Source organism: Triturus cristatus, chromosome 5_1, assembly GCF_964204655.1.
Source record: "Triturus cristatus chromosome 5_1, aTriCri1.1, whole genome shotgun sequence".
Classification (NCBI taxonomy): domain Eukaryota; kingdom Metazoa; phylum Chordata; class Amphibia; order Caudata; family Salamandridae; genus Triturus; species Triturus cristatus.
The window spans coordinates 342,369,179-342,388,437 of record NC_140587.1 but is presented as its reverse complement, the minus strand read 5'-3'; positions in this window follow the sequence as shown (position 1 = coordinate 342,388,437).

The window sequence follows — 19,259 nt, the reverse complement described above, 5'->3', positions numbered from 1 at the left end:
AATTACTGTTTTAATGTTTGAAATTTAAATCCCTCAAATTGCTTGGGGGTCCCCGGCTTCCAGTGGTGACTCAATGGGGGTCCTCAGGAGTCAAAAGTTTGGGAACCACTGGCCTAGGGGGTTTCACCACAGAGGAAGCTGAGCTGGCGTAATTCCCATAAGGAATAAGGGCTACATGGCAAGGGCACCCTTGCTCATTGTCACATACTGCTAGTTATGGACATTCCCATGCGTCATGATTTAGAAAGCAAAGGGACTGCAGAGGATAAGCATGATCCTCCTCGCTCGAATAGCCTGAGTAGGCAGGCGGGGTTGGGAGCGGTTACCTAACAAGTGGGCTGCTGTCCCATAGATGTGGGACACAGGGGTTCAGGCACACATGGTTCTAGAAGGACAGCAGCTAGGTGGGATCAGCAAATAGATGGGGCAATGTGAGCCTTGGTGTCTGAAATCGTCCCACCCAGAGTTGGCACGGGGCTAGGTCATGTGAGGCAGTGGAACTTTCCTGCAGGAGGGTGAATAGTTCTTGGCACAGGTTCACAGGCCAGAAGGTTCTTTGATTTCATCAGACACTAGCTGATCCTGGCTAACGTCAAGGGCTATTGTGATATAGATGGGGTTCATCTATCACCAGTAGGGAGGGATCTCCTCCCTTAGATTTGCAGGAGGCCTGGAAATGAGCGGTTGCATATGTGAAATGTGCTGTTTTGGTGAGATCAGCAACTACATGGGTCAATGTGAGCTCTGGTGGTCTGAGATGATACCCCGCAGAGGTGGCACAGACCTGAGTCAGAGGAGGCCGTTGAACATCCCTGTAAGAGGGAACTGTTCATGGCGTAAGTTTGCAGACCAGAGGGGTCTGGGTTTCATCAGACACGAGCTGATTCAGGCTAATGTTAAAGGCTACTTTGCTAAAGATGGGGTCCATTGTCACCATTGCCATCCAGGCATACGGTTAGGTTAGGTTGACAAACATGGGGTGCATTTGTCACAGGTGGGCATGGACACTTTCCACTGGACATGCACGAGGCCCTAGAAATCAGGTTGCAGGTCAGAAATGAGCTGTTTGGTGGGGGGGTTCTGGCGGCGATGGGGGCCGCCTCCAGAGCTGTGGCAGAGTTACAGGGCGATCTAGAAGCAGACGGGTTCAGTAAGGGTACCTCTGCGGCAGACGGGTACAGTAAAGGTACCTCTGCGCAGCACAGTAGGGGTGCCAGAGCCAAAGACCAGGAGCCTCATGGCAGGTTCCTGGAAAACCGCGATGGCGCCCTGTTAGTCCTTCGGGCGGTTGGGGGCCTGACCAACCGGGGTTTTGCCCTGCTACTCTCCGCCCTGAAAAGGGCATGAGTAATAAAAGACCAACGTGTCGCGTGATCCGGAGGAGGAGGATCACAAAAAGGTGTAGCACTGATTGGGTGTCCCACAGTGCTGGCTCATCAGGTGGGCGGGGCAGCATAGGTTGGTATAGCTGCCTGTCCTTGGATCGCCTGTAAAATAAACCACCATATTGCATAATTTTGTACGGAATAAACCTGCAGCAATATTTCCCATAACAAAAGTGGTCTTGTGTATTTATTTATTCATGCATGCTCAGACTGTGGGTGGGGAAGTTGCCGATAATGGCACTATGACCGGCTCTAATGAAGAAAGCACCCTGAAGTGCATCTGGAGTTCGCATACAAAATACCTAGTAAGAGGGCTTAAGAACAGTGGAGCAGAAATTTACACAGGAAGGGAGGTAAGGGAGGCGTAGAAACAAAAGAAGGTTGATACACTGCAGTGGATGAGAGAGAACAGAGAAGTGTGCTTGTAAATATTAGGGCACTGCAGTGGGGCCAAAGATGACAAGTACACAGAAGGGGTGAAGCATGCCAAAAAAGAATATCATAAAGCCATCTGCCTTCTATTTAACAAACACTATGTCAAAAACCTTTAACCAGATAGTCTGGCATTAATTATTGAACGACCACAGACAAATTAAGGGAGGAAGGGGTGAGGTACACCCCATGCCCCAGTGCATGGTGCACATTGTCTTCGCTGCATTGGCCCCAAAAGGGCCAGTGGAATGCCCCAGTTAGAGCCCTGATATTGTGGACATAGGGCATTTGAGCCCCAGGGAAGGCCAGTTCTCCTGCAGGCCAGAAGCTGTGAAGAGTTTTTCCTATATTGGAAAGAAAAAGAAAGGAGCAAAGGGCCTGTTTTGCTCTGCTTTCATTTGTTCTTTCCTTCTCCTGTTCCTATTTATTCGTCTCTATTACCTGCTTTCTTTACTTTGTTAATCTTTGGGCATTTTTGCTTTATTTAACTCTCTTTTTCATCATTCTGTCTTTATTGTGCCATTTCCATTTATCCCTTTATTTTATTTTCACTCCAGGTGTCCCCTTTTCACATATTCGTTCCATCTCCGTTTCAGTTTCCTCCTTTCTCTAGCATCCTTTTTGTTTCCATATTCTTTCCTCTTTTATTCCTTTGGTAGGAAAAAGACATTGGCATTTACAATGCCAATACCTCTAACTCTCAAATGTGAGACCAATTTGCATTACACAAATGCTTGTTTTTTAAGAACAGGCAATGGTCCATGGGACCACTACCAGCTCTTAAAAAGTATTTGCTCCCACATTTGGAAAGGGGAAGGTGTCCCTTGGGGATCCCTTCCCACTTGCAAATGGCCTACCACCAACTTTGCATCAGTGGTAAAATGCGGATGATTTGTTATGTAATTGAAGAAAGTGCTCTCGTCATAGGTAGACCAGGAGCCAGGGATGTATTTAAGTAGATTTATTGTTCAAGTAAGATGGTACAGGATTGCACCACCGGGAGCAGCATCCTGCTGCTCAGCCCCACTCAATCTAACTGAACCCTCATTCAAAGAATACACACACCCAACATTCTATGACATCACACTCATGCAGGCTGAGCAGCCAGGACTAGGAAGTATAGACTATAACAATTTGCCACAGCATTTTGGTCGCAAAACATACGTACATGGCACTGTGAGTCACTATAAGGAAGGGACGCCCTTGGCACACTCCTTCCTAAGTCGCAAACCCTCTTTTGCGAGTCGGTAATAGGTTGCTGACTTGTAAAATAGGGTTTGTACAACAATAGCAAACGGCCCGATTAGCCATTTGCGACTGCTAAAAACAGTTGCATCTGTGGCCCATGATGTTCATACACCTAGCCCGTATTTCTTAGTAGATCTGGCTTTGTGTAAAAACTATAGATGTTTGGCCTGATCTGAATTAAACTCATGTAATATTCTCTTCAAGCAATGTGACACTAAGCCGAGCCAATCTCTGTTTGCGCTCAGAAAAAGGCACCTTTTCTCTGCAAAATACCTTTTAAGCTGGAAGGTAAATACCCTTCAAATGACTTTGTGCTGTTTTTACTTTGCTCAAGCACAAACACTTGGTAAATCTTACCCATGATCTTTTAAGGCTAAAAAAGATAGAGAATGCATTGTTTGACTATTTTGAGACTCAAATCTATTGGATTTGCCCAGATCTTGATTTAGTAGTTCTCGTCTCTGTAGAGGAAGCTGCTTGCAATTGATATGTATAATATCTGCAGGTGAAAGCTCAATAATAAAGGATTGAAAATAAAACATTTTTCAGAAGCGATACATAGTGCTCTAGAGATTTTATTTAGGCTTGAGTACATTTCTGTGGTATTTTATTTCATATTCTCTGGAGCAAAAATGATAAAGAGTATAACTTTTATAGGTTGAAAGACTGATTTTTTCTTTGTTATATAAACCACAAAATAAAAGAATTCTTAAACATCAATGCAACACTTCAGTTCGCATTACATTTTTATTCTAGTCTTCTCCTTTTCCAAAAGTAATTTACAGGGAAATGACCTTGTACATGTGTTATTGATGTTGCCTGTTTAAAAATGCTAGGAATTACAAGATATACTTTACTGTGCATTTATGCTTTACACAGAATCATTAAATGCACATCGGGTCCTTTCCCATAGGGTTTTCCCACGCACACTCATGTACTGTTTCTATTGATAGAGGTGTGAGAACATCGGATGTCAGGACCTTTGGTCCCTAAATGTAGTCAGCGTGCTAATCTTATTTAATCGCAAACTCCAGTTTGCACACTGTTGTCCTGGAACAGTTTTCAGAGCGTTCTGATCATTGGTACCAGCTCACCAAACCTCGGATTCTGAGAAATACCTACTACTGCACGAGTGAGTGTAGCAAAAGAGCCATTCTACTCGTCTGTTGACTTTGAGGGGTTTCCAAAAAACACTTACCAAAACATGGCTTCATTCGGTGCATTTTGAAAAATGATTTCCATAAATATATGGAGAGAACGGTATCTGGTACAGTGTACTTCGTCATTTGAACAAAACATACTTCTTATGTACTAACTCTCATGTTCGCAGTAAAAGTGTTCAGAAAAAAGCCCCCTGCTTCCCCTGGAATTTGGGGAAGACAGAATCAAATGACTAAAACTAATAAAGAACTCACATTAGGAAACACACTGTAAAGAATGACGTTTCAGGGAGAATTGCCCAAAAATAAAAATGCATGTACGGGTGAAGACAATGCACAATGTTTGTCAGTAATACATTGGATCTGCCCATATGCCACACGAAAGATTTAAATATGGATCTGCAATTTCATCAAACCGGAACCCTCATAAGAGTGCTTCGACGCCTCGTCAGGGGTAGCAAGCGCTATATAAATGCAATTACAATACAACTCAATGAGAGATATTGAAAAGAAAATGAATAATACATTTACTGTAGTGTTAGCCTTTATTTTATGTGGCTGGGTTGTGTCTTATTTGATCTTCTATCAGTGGTATATTTACAACATTATTGGACTATGGAAAGGAAGCTAATAAATATTGCTCACCTCTGCGATATTTGCAGTCATTTCTCAAGGTCATCCTATTTCACCTTGTCTGTGACGCCTGGCATGGGTGTCATTAAAGGTCGGGTTTTTAAATCATCACATAAAGAAATATATGATAACAAAATATCTTAATTCAGCGACTTGATGAATGCTCTGTGAGAATAGACGTTTGAATTAAAAGAAAAAACAAACTTTGCAGGCAATCAAATGTCAACCTAAATCTGAGGAATAATATAATTTAACAATCGTTGGTTAAAAGTTTAAGCCTGGTTTAATGAAATACAACCTGCCTAACAAAAAGTGATAATAATAGTTCTGTTGTGAACCAAGAGAATCTTGACCGTTGGCAGAGGCTTCATTGGAAAAGGGCACCAGATAGAAGTGTTACTCCTGATGGACCACAAATGGCCTCTGGAAAACTCGCATCATTTATGAGGAATGAAAGAGAAACAGATTGGGGAGTTCAGGGACGGACTTCACGGCACAAAGAAGGTCTGTCTCGGGCCTCTTGACACTGTCCCCATTTCAGCTCCATTCGGGGTGCAGCTCAGCGGTCTGCTTGCCAACAATGAGAAAGCTGCAGCAGGTAAGAGAACTTCAGTCAAGTATGCATCAAAATGCTTCATATTTTCCAGAACTGCCCCATTATGCCTAATTATACACCATTTAGTTATTAACACTCTGAGGCATTGAATGAATGAGTATTCAAAATGAGGTGCTCTGATTTAATAACTAGGAGGAACAGGCAAGGGATCGCTGCTCTCCCAATCCACAACTCCCAAAAACAATAGACTAAGGGGCCTATTATCATAGCGGGCGGATCGCCACCGCCCGACTGGCGGTGGTGATCCACCCGCCAAAATACCCAGTCGGACGGCCATTTACCCCCACCACATTAGCATTACGGGGGGTACTGTGGCAGACAGAAAGACCGTCCGCCACTTTTTCCGCCGGCAGGCAATCGTCACAATTGCCTGTCCGGCGGAAAAGGCCCATAATATGGTGGCGGTGCCATATTATGATGTGTACGGTATGCATGCATTTCCATGGCAGAGACTCCGCCATGAAGAGGCATGCGGAGTTTACTTTGGGGGCCCGTTGCGGGCATCCGGGGGCTGGGGGTGTGTGGGGCTGCACTTGGGGGGTACCCATGGTTCCCCCTACATTGGCATTCACATGGTGACAGGCACCACGTGGTGTCTGTCACATTGTGCATGCCAATGCACACCATGTATCTTTTACATTGCGGCAGGTGCTGCTTACAGCACCGCCCGCCGCAATGTAAAACATGCGGGATGTGACCGCCAGGGTGGCAGTAGTATCCTAATGGGCCTGGCGGGACCGCCACACCTCTGGTGGTCGGTCCTGTTTACCATTATGGTGGCGTGCGGACAAAGTCTGCCCCCCATCGTAATGGGCCCATAAGTGAGGGCTTGATTATGACTTTGGCTGTATGGGTGTGCTACCACACCAGTGCCTGGCTCCCACAATGCCAAAGTCAATCGCTGCCCACCCACCAGATTTCAAGTCATTTTGCAGTCTCACAGGTGGGAGTCCAGTGGCGGTGCAGTTCAAAAAGTTGTATGTGAACCTTTGAACTGCAGCACTGAAGGAGCACCAAAGCAAGTTCCTGCATGGCATGGACTTTGCAGAACATGCCGTGCAGGAAATGGGGTGTATGCACACAGGGAGGGCCCACCATGTGCCCCTCTGCATGTATTCCCAGGCCCTGAGGCAACAGGGGAGCCTGCAGAACCCCCTTAGTTTCCTCACCTCCAGCATTCTCATGGCATGAGCAGGATTTTAGCACCTTACTATACAAATGTATTTAGCTTTGTGCCACACTGCACTTTCACATAGAACCTGCCTTTGTTTTCGCGTTTTATTATTTCCTGGGATTTAGTCGGCACACCGTAGACAAGGTCAAATAACAATGCCCCTTGTTATTTTGTTCTGGTCAGGCCTTAGCTCATAGACAAAACACACAAATGCAGCTGGTGTTTGGGAACACATACTTTGCCATATAGCTATGCTCTGAATCGGTAACAACACATTTGGAGAGGGATCTTTCCAGGGAATTGATCGTGACAACACCTGAGATGTACAACTTTCAGCAGTGCATGCTAAGGTATGGGGCCTGCTTCTTAATTGTTGTGGCACGTATACTGCATACTAAAGCACAATATTTAAAATAAACATTCTAAACATTTCTTGTGCTTCTGTCAGACCTTATTTTGGACTAATACGGGTGTGAGGGCAAAAGGGTGTCTCCTGCAACTGTGATTTCTGAGAGGGTCGGGAGTGTTGTGTTATGGGGTGTCTAATCACTTGTTCCTCTGTGAGTGAGTAGGAAGGAAGTGAGACACTTGTCGGTTCTGGGCTAATGGGTACTCAGGTGGTAGGATGACTCAGTCCCTGCCTACAAAGGATCTTTAATTGTAAGCATAGTTCTGTTCCTCCGCAGAATCCCTGCAATAGTAGTTGCAAAAACACCTTCATAACTCTCTTTTGCCTAACACAGGCACTGAATTATTTGTGCAGCCAATTATACTCACATTTAGACAGCCAGAGTGGTATTATAGCAGGAAGTTACATACCGGAACATTTACATAAACCTCTCATGACACTGATAGAGGTGTACTTGGAAACTCTCTCATATATTTGGGCAAGTAATGACATAACATTTTCAACCATGTACAGAAATGGTCCTTCAAACATGGGAGATGACTACTAGTGTGGACCCTGTCGGTGCTCTCCCACTGCAAGCTTCACTGGATGTTATAGTTCAGCATTAAAATTTATTTTTAAAAGTACAAATTCACTAAAAAAACAAAGGTACAGAGAGGTTATAATTAGGAAATAGAATTCAAAAGCCTTAGTAGTTCACAGAAATAAACAAAGGCCATTGTTTTTGCGTACTTTTATTTCCTGGGATTTTGTCTGCACACAGTATACAAGGTAAAAAAAATGCCCCTTGTTATTTTGTTGTAGTCAGGCCTTAGCACCTAGACAAAACACCCAAATATAGCTGTTGTTTGGGGATACGTACTTTGTCATAAACCTATGCACAGAATAGGTAACAACACACTTGGAGTAGGATCTTTCCAGGCAAGAGGTAGTGACAGCACCTGAGATGTAGAACTTTAATCTCCGCATGCTATGTTACAGGTTCTGCTGTCAACACACAGAGATCTTCCGATATATAATCATTTTACTTCTGTAGAAGGGGAGGTGAGATAGGCTACCCTATCTTGTATAATGACAGCTCCTTTTATGATATAATAACTACTTACTATGCTGACTGTATTTGCATCTTCTTACTGGTTTTGGCACGTATACTGCATACTAGAACACGATAGTTAAAACAAACATTGTAAACTTTTCTCATGTCTCTGTCAGACCTTATTGTGGTCTAGTACAAGTATGAGAGAAAAAGGGTATGTCTTGCCACCTCGATTCCAGAGAGGGTCGGAAGTGTTGTGTTCTGGGGTGTCTAAACACTTGTTCCTCTGTGAGTGAGTAGGAGGGCAAATGAGACACTATAGCTAGTCGGGCCCGTGCTCATGGGTACTCAGGTTGTAAGATGAATTAGTCCCTGCCTGCTAAGTTTCTATGACCCGAAGCATAGTTCTGTGCCTCTGCAGAATTCCTGCAATATGGCGCCGCCAACGTTTGGTTCAGTACTAATTTACGGGACCCCTGAGTAGCGCTTGTGCTTCTACACAATATCCTCGCACCATTCCCCGGAGACGTCCATCGTGGAAGGGCTTTGCCTCCTCAGTTTGTAGGCATCACCTATTGCTGTAAGTTTTTCGAGCTTGAATTTTGAAATGTTTTTGACCCATTTTAGTGCTACGGTTTGAATTCCATCGTTCAGATTAATGGATTAACCGGTTGCGATTCCGGCACATTGAAGCACTGCAGTTACTCAACTTTTGTGGCAGCATAGAGTTCCCAATGTGGGGTCTCCTGTTGTTTTTGCATTGAAGGTGGATTTTGCATACCGTTTTGAAGTGTTTTCCTCATGGGTTACCTTTTCCGCAGTGGATGCAAATGATAATTCTTTTCTTGCTTACACAGCTGTTGCCGTTCAGGCAGCTTATCGCCCATATGCCGTTGTTGACGTTCCTTTTATGGCCTGAGAGCACCAGATTTGGTTTAATGGTGTCCTACCCCATCCCATTGCCACTGTTTCGAATGGGCCTCTTAAGTATTGATGGGGCCACTTGGCCTGTGTTGGCCGGTTTTACTCCATACCCTAATTATATTAACGTCAATTTGGTGGAAGTACTTTTGTTGTATGCTCAGGTTGTGCTTCTTAATAGGCGTCTGATCTAATTTGTTGCTCGTGTCTTTCTCATGGCTCCATCTGGGGCTGCGCCAACCGTACAGGCTGCGCACGGTGAGGGTCTTGTTATTAGCCCTGTTATTATTAATTCAGTCATGGGCAAACATCCTGAGAACCGTGAGGACTTTCCATTTTGGATTACTCCAAAATTTGATTAGCTTGGTGCATTTTTTCCTTTAATAGGGCGTGTGGAGAAACATGGGACCCTTCCTATGTGCTTGCCTAGTGGTCTGATTCCACCCTTGGCTGACTGCAACACCTGGGGGATGGTGTTTGTCTCAGTGTATATGCTTTGCTAGGCACACCTCCTCGAGGAGTGTTTTTCCGAGCGTTCTCAAACTAGTAAAGAACGAACATGGGGCAAGTCCTGCCTTTGATTTGGGGATGATGCTGATGGGTATTTTTCCCATCATTTCTGATAGGATTCTTTCTATTTTTAAAGGGTGAAGCAGCATCCTTAATGGTACGTCAACCCCTTTCAGCTGTGACTGACATTGACAGGGAATGTGAGTTGCCGATTATTATTCCAAAGTTTATACATCCGTAGGAAGCAATAATTTGGGGGTCAGACCATCTACCCAATCTCAATGTAAGCCCTCTCCTGAAAAGGAGGGTTATCTTTTCTTTCCGGAAAAGACATGGGACAAATGGAAGCAGCAAAAGAAGCCTGGGTCTTGTGGTGGGTCTCCACCACCAGACGCTTCTGAATGTAGATATGATTTACGTGATCGCTCTAAAATAAAAACTCCTGAGAGGTTTCAGGTTCCTGATCCTCATTCCTTTTGGAATCGTCTGATCAACAGTACGACTGTGGAGGACAACAGGATCACGGAGATGGTGAGTCTGCGCAATCTAAGCGGGTCTCGCAGGGCACTTTTGTTGTGAAAGTTAGGAGAGAAAAACCACCTCCATATGGAGCCCCATTCCAGAAGAAGAAAGATGACGCTTTAACAGTGAAATATGCTCCAGACCGTGAGAACCCTCCTCCTGAACAGGAGTTTCACTGTGACTCTCCTCGACAGCGCGGCAGAAGTTGCCACAGTGCGATAGACACTCCACCCTTTTCTGAAGGCGAAAGCAACTGACACCTTTGTAACTGTTGAAACGGTGGACAACCGCATTACTCCACCCAATAGACTTCACAATGTACACATTCAAATTGAAGGTAACATTAAATGCACCATTAATACTTTTTTTGGGGACAATTTGAATTCTTCTTGTGATAGTTTGTTGGCAAGGTCGACTGACCTTCCCCGTTTGTTCTAGCTTGTCCTCGGGGTGAGGATGTGATTATATCTTCCTTTTCGCAATTCGTCCCTGATGAGACTAAACATGCTTATGCTTCTGAATGGGTGCTTGCTTTAGTCCCTGCCCTATACCTCAACCAAGCTGGTTGGGATAAGGATTCTCCTTTACATGTTGTTTCAATACGTTCTACTCCTCAGCCGCAGCCTCAATATCCAATCAAATGTGATGCTGAATCGTCCGTAAAAGATTTTCCTACTCATTTGGAATATCAGGGTGTAACTGAACCCTGTGTCTCCGCAATGAATAATCCTCTTTTCTTGTTTTGAAACCTGATGGTTCATATCACATAGTTTTGGATTATAGGCATTGGAAAAGTCATACTCGTACATTTGCAGTGCAAAACACTCATTGTACAGCCGTAGTCAATAATATCATGGATAAAAGTTTTAAAACTACACTTGATAATTCTAATGGATTTTTCAGTCACAACCTGACTCCTGGGAGCCAGGACATGTCCACATTCAGCGACCTCGGTTCTCAGAGTCGATATGCAAGCCTGCCCATGGGGTATAAGAATAGCCCAGGGTCTTTGCAACATGTTTTGTGTCCCTCTTGCAAGATGTTGATCCTGATGCTTTCTTTTATGTCAAACGTGCCTGGCTGATGAAGGGTGATGCCCCAAAACCAGTCCCAGGATGCTTGTTTCGGGTCTGAGGACAACCTGGCTTGGCAGTTCAGGCTGGACTGTTCCCATGGGGCACAGGGTCACAACTGATTTGCATATGGCTGGGTCTAAACTGGGGTGGCATGGTGGGCAAAAGAATGATGGACTTAACCCAGTCTTTTGGCTGGGGGTGAATCTTTGATTTGCTCTGCTTTCCATCTATCATTTGTGTGTCTTTTGCTTTCTCGCCCTAAGTGCGCCAGGTATGCCCAGACGTGGATCTCGGGCTCACTGTGTCACTGGATTTAAGATAGCCTGGCTGATGAGCGGTGATGCCCCGCAACCGGTCCCAGGATGCTTTTTTCCAGTCAGGGAGGACCTGGCTTGGCAGTTCAGACTGGACTGTTCCCATGAGGCAAAGGGTCAAGACTGATTTGCATATGGCTGGATCTAAACTGGGGTGGCATGGTGAGCAAAAGAACGATGGATTTAACCCAGATATTTTGACTCTGGGTGAATGTTTGATTTGCTCTTCATTCTGTCCATCATTTGTGTGTCTTTTGCTGTCTCTTTTGTGGATGACATATACTTGACAGATGATGAATTAAATCCTTGTCTCGCAAGAGTGGATCGCATCATCACACGATTTGCTGCTCTTGCCTACAAGTAAACTTTTTCAAAGTTGCACATTGCCTTTATAGACGTTCTTTTTCTTGGCAATAAATTTACGACTGAGAGTAGGGGGTAGGCACCATATTTGGGGAGAAATGTGCACAGTTGCAACCTCCATCTACCCTCAGGAAACTCCAGTCTCTGCTTGTTTTTCTGAACTTTGGTAGGACTTACATTCCTGACTATGCTCAGCGAATCAAACCTCATTCTGCTTTGCTACACCAGTCCATTTCTGCTTCCTACTGGCTTCTGGAACGCCCTCTTGCTCAAGGTATATGCCTTTTTGTTGTTTCGCCTGTGCCAGCCTTTGAGGGGGTCAAAAAAGCTAATGTTCCTAATACTAGAGCACTCCATCATTGTTGGATTCAATAGGCTACATTGTTAACTTATATTAATGTCAGCTTCGTTTTTGACCCTTCCTTGCAAATGCAAGTTTCTTCAGTATGAACATGTTCACCCACTGCCTTTTTCTGTTTTTCCCCTCGATCAGTACAAATGTGTTATTTACACAGATGGTTCGGCACAACCTGCCATTGGTTCTAAACAGGTTTACTGTGCAGCTTGAGTGATTATCGTAGGTTTAATGAAATAGGGAGTTTATCACAGTACCTTGGTTCATACCCAGTCCCTTGTGGACTGCACGGACCAGCTGGCCGAATTGGGGGCTCTCCTTTTAGCTCTTGTATATGTTGACCCTGAATTACCCACCCTTGTTGTGCATGATTCTTTCTATTGTGTTCATTCCTTCAAGGACAATTTGTTTTTTGAAAACAATGATTTTCGGTATTCCTAATGTATTACGATAAAGAATAAAATGCTTTGGGTTTGAGTGGCCGCTCTTAAAGAACACCTGTTACTTAAACATATTGTAAATACATTGGTCCATCAACAAGCAGGAGCGCACGCTGTTGGGAATTTGATGGCTGATGAAGCAGTCAAATCTGCAGTAGCCACAGTTAAAGTAGCCACAGTTACAGGTTCTATGACTGAAATTGATGATAACATTTTGACGGCCCTTGCTACAAATCAGGGATTTCCTTATAAATATACTTACCATTCGACTACTGACAAAGTTCCTTTTGTGTCCATGCCTGGGTGTTGGTGATTGTCTGATTCCAACCTTGACAACAGCCCATCTTTGATAGTGGCAGCTCATGAAGGTATCACTTCTGCACATACAGGAACGGCTGCCACTGTTTCTCTTTTACAGCAGCGTTACTGGTGGCACAGTTTATACCAGCAGACTCGGCGATATGTCCTCTGTGATGTTTGCCAACAAATTAAAAGTTCTACTGTGTTGAGACCACCTCAGCCACATCTTTTTATTTCCAATCAGCCTTTTACCTGTATATACCTTGATCATTGTGGTCCTCTTATATCTGATAATGCTTTCAAATACATAGGTTCCTCTCGGTCTGGCCACAGCGCTCGGCTGGCGCTCGCACTGTTATAAATGATTTGCATGTCTTTGTCAGAACCTATGCCTGTGGCACTTTCCATTCAAGCCAGGGTCCGGCATTCGCCTTTAAGGCGTACTGCTCTTTGATAAAGTCAATGGGAGTGCAGTTGCTTTTCTCATCTCCATATAGTCCCAAGGGCAATTCTGTTGTGGAGCAGATATACTGTGACTTAAAGCTATCTTTAACAGCAAGGGTATTAGGTACAGGCCGTGACTGGTTAACTCATCTTTATGGGGTTCAATGTGCTCTTACTAATCTGCCTCAAAGATCTCTCTGTGGGTGGATCCCCTACGAAAAACTCTTTGGCATGAAGATGTTTGTTCCAGACATTGATGATCTAAACATTATGGCGGCTGCCAGAACCTTTGACGTAGATAACCACTGTGCTGTCTTATTGGATCTACAAAAGTGTTGTGATGCTCTAGCTAAATCCCATTTGCCTTCAACTCAGCCATCTGATACAGCGGCTCTCATTCATGTTTCCAGCTGGCTTCCTAAAGTTGGAGATCTGGTTTGTGAAAGGGTGGCGATCAAGAAAGAATTTGATACTTCTTGCCCTGCTCCTGTTCCAGTGCTTGGTCTTCAGGGTATGCCAACTGTGATTTTACCTCCACTAACAGGATACAAGGACAATCGCTTTGTTTTCAATGAATATGTCAAGTTACACCATTCAGCCACTACTCAATAGTATGCCTTGGGGTGTTCCAAGATGGGATATTCCTTTACAGCCTCTGAGCTCCATTTCTACTGATTCTCCCCGGCTTCTGGAAGGGGATGTCGAGTCTTCTGTTGACCTGGCGCCTGTTTTAACTTCTTCATGCTCCACAATGAAAATCGTCCATTCTGATACAGTCCTAGAGGCCCCTGCGGGAGTACAATCATCAGGTCTACATCCAGAATCCCAGCATCCATTATTAAAGCTGAGTTTTTCTTGTTACTATATTGATCAAGATAACTTTTCTTCAGACAGATTTCATTGTTTTCTGTTTTATCCCCACCATCAGGGCAGATATGTGTTTTATCTCCTGGTTAAAACGCACTTATCCGGTTCCACAGTGGATTTATGTCTGGATCATATTTTCCATGGTACTTCTGTTCATGTGGATTGGATTTGTGACTGGTTTTATCCTTTTGATTAATGGCCACTATCTCCCAGAACATTTTGCTGCAGAACCTGTTGATGGGGTGTTGGCCCCACATTCTTCTTCGCATTAAATGAAAAGAGACCAGTCCTTTGTTAACATTTCAGTGGTACCAGTCACTGATGGAATTGTATGGGATAAATTACCATTAGATGTATTCTGTCCTACAGAGACCCTACAGATTACATATGCATTCCATGTTTCCATGGGTGATGTGATAATGCCCGGGTTGCAATCAGATGATTGGGATGTCCATGCTGTAAATTCAATGTTTTATGAACTGCAATATCAGACTGTCTTTGACACAGGATTTATATTTAAATTCTTATAAGTATGCCAAAGCAGAAATTTTCAGAAAATTATTTTTTTGTCAGTTCAGCTGCTGTGTTGAAAGTTTCGGGGTGATCCGTGGAGCGGGGGCAGAGAAAAAGGAGGGGGAACCACTTTCCCCATGTTATGGCTATGGGGATTTCTTTTTTTTAACATGACTACAGGCCAAACCACTGGATGAAATTACAGCAAATTTGGTAGAAAGCTAGCTCTTGATCCAGAAAGCATGCTTTTTTGTGATTTGGTGTAAATCCGTTCAGGAGTTTTGTAGATATTAAAGGAAAAAAAAGAAAAAAAAACAGGAAGTGTGTGCAGCCATCTTGGGACTTGGCTTGAGCAAAAAAACATTTAAAATAAAGAAAAGGGGGTAGGGTAGAAATACCCTGACCCCCTAGATGTGGTGGTGTGGTCCCAGAAAGACCCTGCTGGGGATTAACAACTTTTTTTTAATGTTTCTAATTTGTGGCAAAATTGAAAAATAAAACAATTGTGGTCTCCCGCTCTTGGTTTGAAATAAACCCCCAGGTGGATAAGGTCCCAGGAGCATTTTTTTAAAAAGGAGGGGGCACACGGGCCTCCCTCCTGTAACTTCACAACCTCCCCAGGACTATATCTATATAAATAGAGGGGGCCATGCAGACCCCACTCCTGGGCTTCATTGAAGCCCCTTGGACCACCACCTCCTGGGGCTTTATTTTATAGACGGTGGGGGCCGCACAGACTCCCCTCCTGTGAAGGGGATTTTTTTCATCCCCCAACCAGTAGTTCCCCAGGAGACACATTTGAAGAGAGGTTGAGAAAGGGGGCAGGGTCTCCAACCAGGTCTCAGCAATCCCATTGTGGGGGATTTACTGGTGGCTACAATATGGGTTATTGACCCCCAAGGATCCTCAGCAGCCAAAGGTACTTCATCCCCTAACCATTAGTACCCAAGGAGGTGCATTTGCAGAGTGGTTGAGAAAGGGGGCAGTGCCTCCGGCGAGGTCTGAGCAATCCTGCTATGGGTGACTTACTGGTGGCAACAATAGGGGCTCTTGGCCCCCAAGGACCCTCAGCAGCCAAGGAGACTTCATCCCCGAACAAGCAGTACACCAGGAGGCACATTTAAAAAGTGGTTGAGAAAGGGGCGGTGCCTACACCCATGTCTCAGCAATCTGCTTTGGTGGACTTACTAGTGACAACAATAGGAATTACTGGACCCCATGACCCTCAGCAGGCAAAAGAACTGTATCCCCCAACCAGTAGTGCCTAGGTGGCATGTTTGGAGCATGGTTGAGAAAGGGGTGGGGTCTCTGATGAGGTCTTAGCAATCCTGCGGTGGGGGACTTACTGGTGGCAACCATAGGAGTCCTTGGCCCCTAACTACTCTTGGCATCCTAGGGGATTTAATTAGGAGTGGAGGAGCAATACTCTCCCTGTTCATGGAATTCAATGGAATTTGGTGGAGTTTTTCCATAACTCAACAGAATTTTGCAGAGGGTAATACTGATAGCTCTAACCAGGCCTTACACAAAGGGGAACAATAAAGTTCAGCAACGAGCTGAAAGTGGCAAAATAAAGGCCATAAGTGTGCAGAAGAAAGGCAGAAAGCAAGCAGAAAATGAGCAGAACTCACTCAGGCAGTCTTTCACCCATTCACTCAGACACTCACACACCCACTCAAACACCCACTCATACACCCACTCACAGACCCACTCAGAAACTCATGCACCTACTCCCATACACAGTGAGACACTCACATACCCATTCACGCACACACTGAGACACTCATGCACTCACTCACACATTCACTCTCTAAGTTTACAGGTTACAGTTAGGAAATAACATTAAACAACTGTAGAAATTCACTGAAAAAAACAAAGGTTACAGGAATATTATACTTAGGAAAAAGATTTTTTTTTTAAACCTTAGAAATTCACTGAAAAAATCAAAGGTTACAGAGACATTATGCTTAGGAAATATAATTTAAATAATCTTAGAAATTCACTGAAAAAAACAAACATTACAGGGATGTTATGGTTAGGCTAAAATTTCACTTATACAGAACTAAAGTAATTCACCATTTATAGTTACATGAGCTAACTATAACTTACACCTCTGTAATTCACTGCTTAAGACCTTACATATTACATCACTCATGACATGGACAGTGACGTCACTGATGATATCTCAAATGACATCATCCACAGAACTACTCACAAACCCACTCACACTCTCATGCAGCATTGCATAAACCTACTCACACACCTATACAACCACTCTCATACCCATTCACAAATCCATACAAATACTCATGTACCCACTCACTAATGCATAGAGCCATACCCACACCCACTCACTCACTCATACAGGCCCTCACACAACCAGTCACTCACCAATGCATTCACTCACACACCCACTCACTCACCCATACAGCCACTCACACACTCACTTACTCATCCACACACCCACTTGTACACCCAATCACGTACCCATACAGCTACTCATATATCATCACACTCACCCATAGAGACACTCATGCACCTTCTCACTCACCCAAACAGCCACTCATGAACTGTCTCATTGCCATTCACACACCCACTTATTCACCTAGGCAGCCACTCATGTACTCCCTCATTCACCATTTACAGCCACTTATACACCCACTCACCCAGATAGCCATACACACAGCCACTACCTTGCTTCATACAGCTACTGACACAGCAACTCGCTCACCCATACAAAAACTCACATAGCCACTCACTCATCTATACAGTCTATGACATACCAACCCACTGATCCATACACCACTTACACACCTACTCACTCATACATGCAGACACTCACACAGCCACTTACTCACCTATACAGCTACTCACACACTGATTTATTCATAAATAAAGCCACACACACACACCCACTCAAACATGGAGATACACAGTTACACAGACACTCACATAATATATGTTTTAAAATAGTCACTCATTAGCAGTACACAAAGTAAACTAATTTAACTTTTGCTATACCTTAGTATATATGTTTAACACTCCGAAACCTCTATAAAACACTCACAATTGCTGGATGATGTCATCAGTGGTGTCATTGTTGGTGTCATTTGAGATATCGTAAGTAATGTCACTGACCATGTCATGAGTCATGCAATATGTGAGGCATGAGCAGTACATTGTGGGGGCGTAAGTTATAGTTAGCTAAGGTAACTACAACTGCTAAATTTCTATGGTTTTGTATGAATGAAATTTGAGCATAACTATATCTTCCTGGTAAACTTAGTTTTTTTCAATGAATATATATCTCTGTCATTGGAAATTAACTCTACACGTTTCTGGTTCCCACACTCGCCACCCTTTGTACCAAAGGTAGGCTATACCTACCAACATCATTTGCATCTGTATAAGCAAGCCCCTGCATGTCTTTCTTAAACTATACGGTCACAATGACATACATTAGATGTATTGTCACATTTATTTTTACTCACCATAAAATTAATAAATTAATATTTGGATTAATTCACCTAAAATGTTTTATACAATAAAGGCAATATGTAAGAAAAACATATTTGCTGTTACAAACTCTATGATTTATAAAATCAAAGGGTTTGCCACACCAAAAACAGTTGGTTTGCATGTATTAAATCCACTTAGCCATTCAGTCAGTGGCAGCTCCACCATTAGGGGGCAGGATTGTCATCCCAGCTGCTGTGAGCGCAGCAAACTCAAAAAATAAGATTGTGATAAAATAATTTGATTAACATTATATTTTTTACTGCTTCCAGCCTGAGTCGAGTGCGAAGGGGGGGGAGAGGCCATTGATGCTGATTGACAGCAGGGGGCAGTAATGATGGCCTCTTGCGACTGTCAACCCAACATGCACACTTTAAACAGCTCCAACCCAAGCTGTGTTAGTAAGTCAGGTAGAGAGCAGACACAGGCTTAGTGTGTGCAAAACACTATGATCCATCACACCACATGAACATCATGTATTTCAAACAATATTAGTCCAAGCAGCAGGTCTGATTTCAAGATTCTTTATTCAAATTCTTCTTTAAAAACTGCGTAGCCAATGCATTTCGTCCTTACGGACTTCTTCAGGGCTACAGAATAAGTAAATATATGGGTACAAATGGCAAACAATATGTTTTAGACACAAGCATTGCCATATTTACAATTCTATTTACATATAAAAACGAATATACACTTATATACAAAAAGAAAATGATATCCAAAAGGTGTATATACAATAAAAATCAGACACAGAAACACTCTATTGTTTATAGCATTGTTGCATATATTGTGATTTAAACAATGAAAAGTATAAACATTGTGTTTAGTCAGCCTATCGAAATAACAATCAAATATCATATATAAGAAAGAAAGCCTAATCAATATTCATTAACGAGATAAACTTTGTTTAATATCAGCCCGCTAAGTCAAATAACATTCAGATTAGACATGTAAGAATGAAGACTGGTCTACACTCCTGCAGTGGTCGCCATATTGCAAACCATATGGGCAGGGCAAAAGGTTAC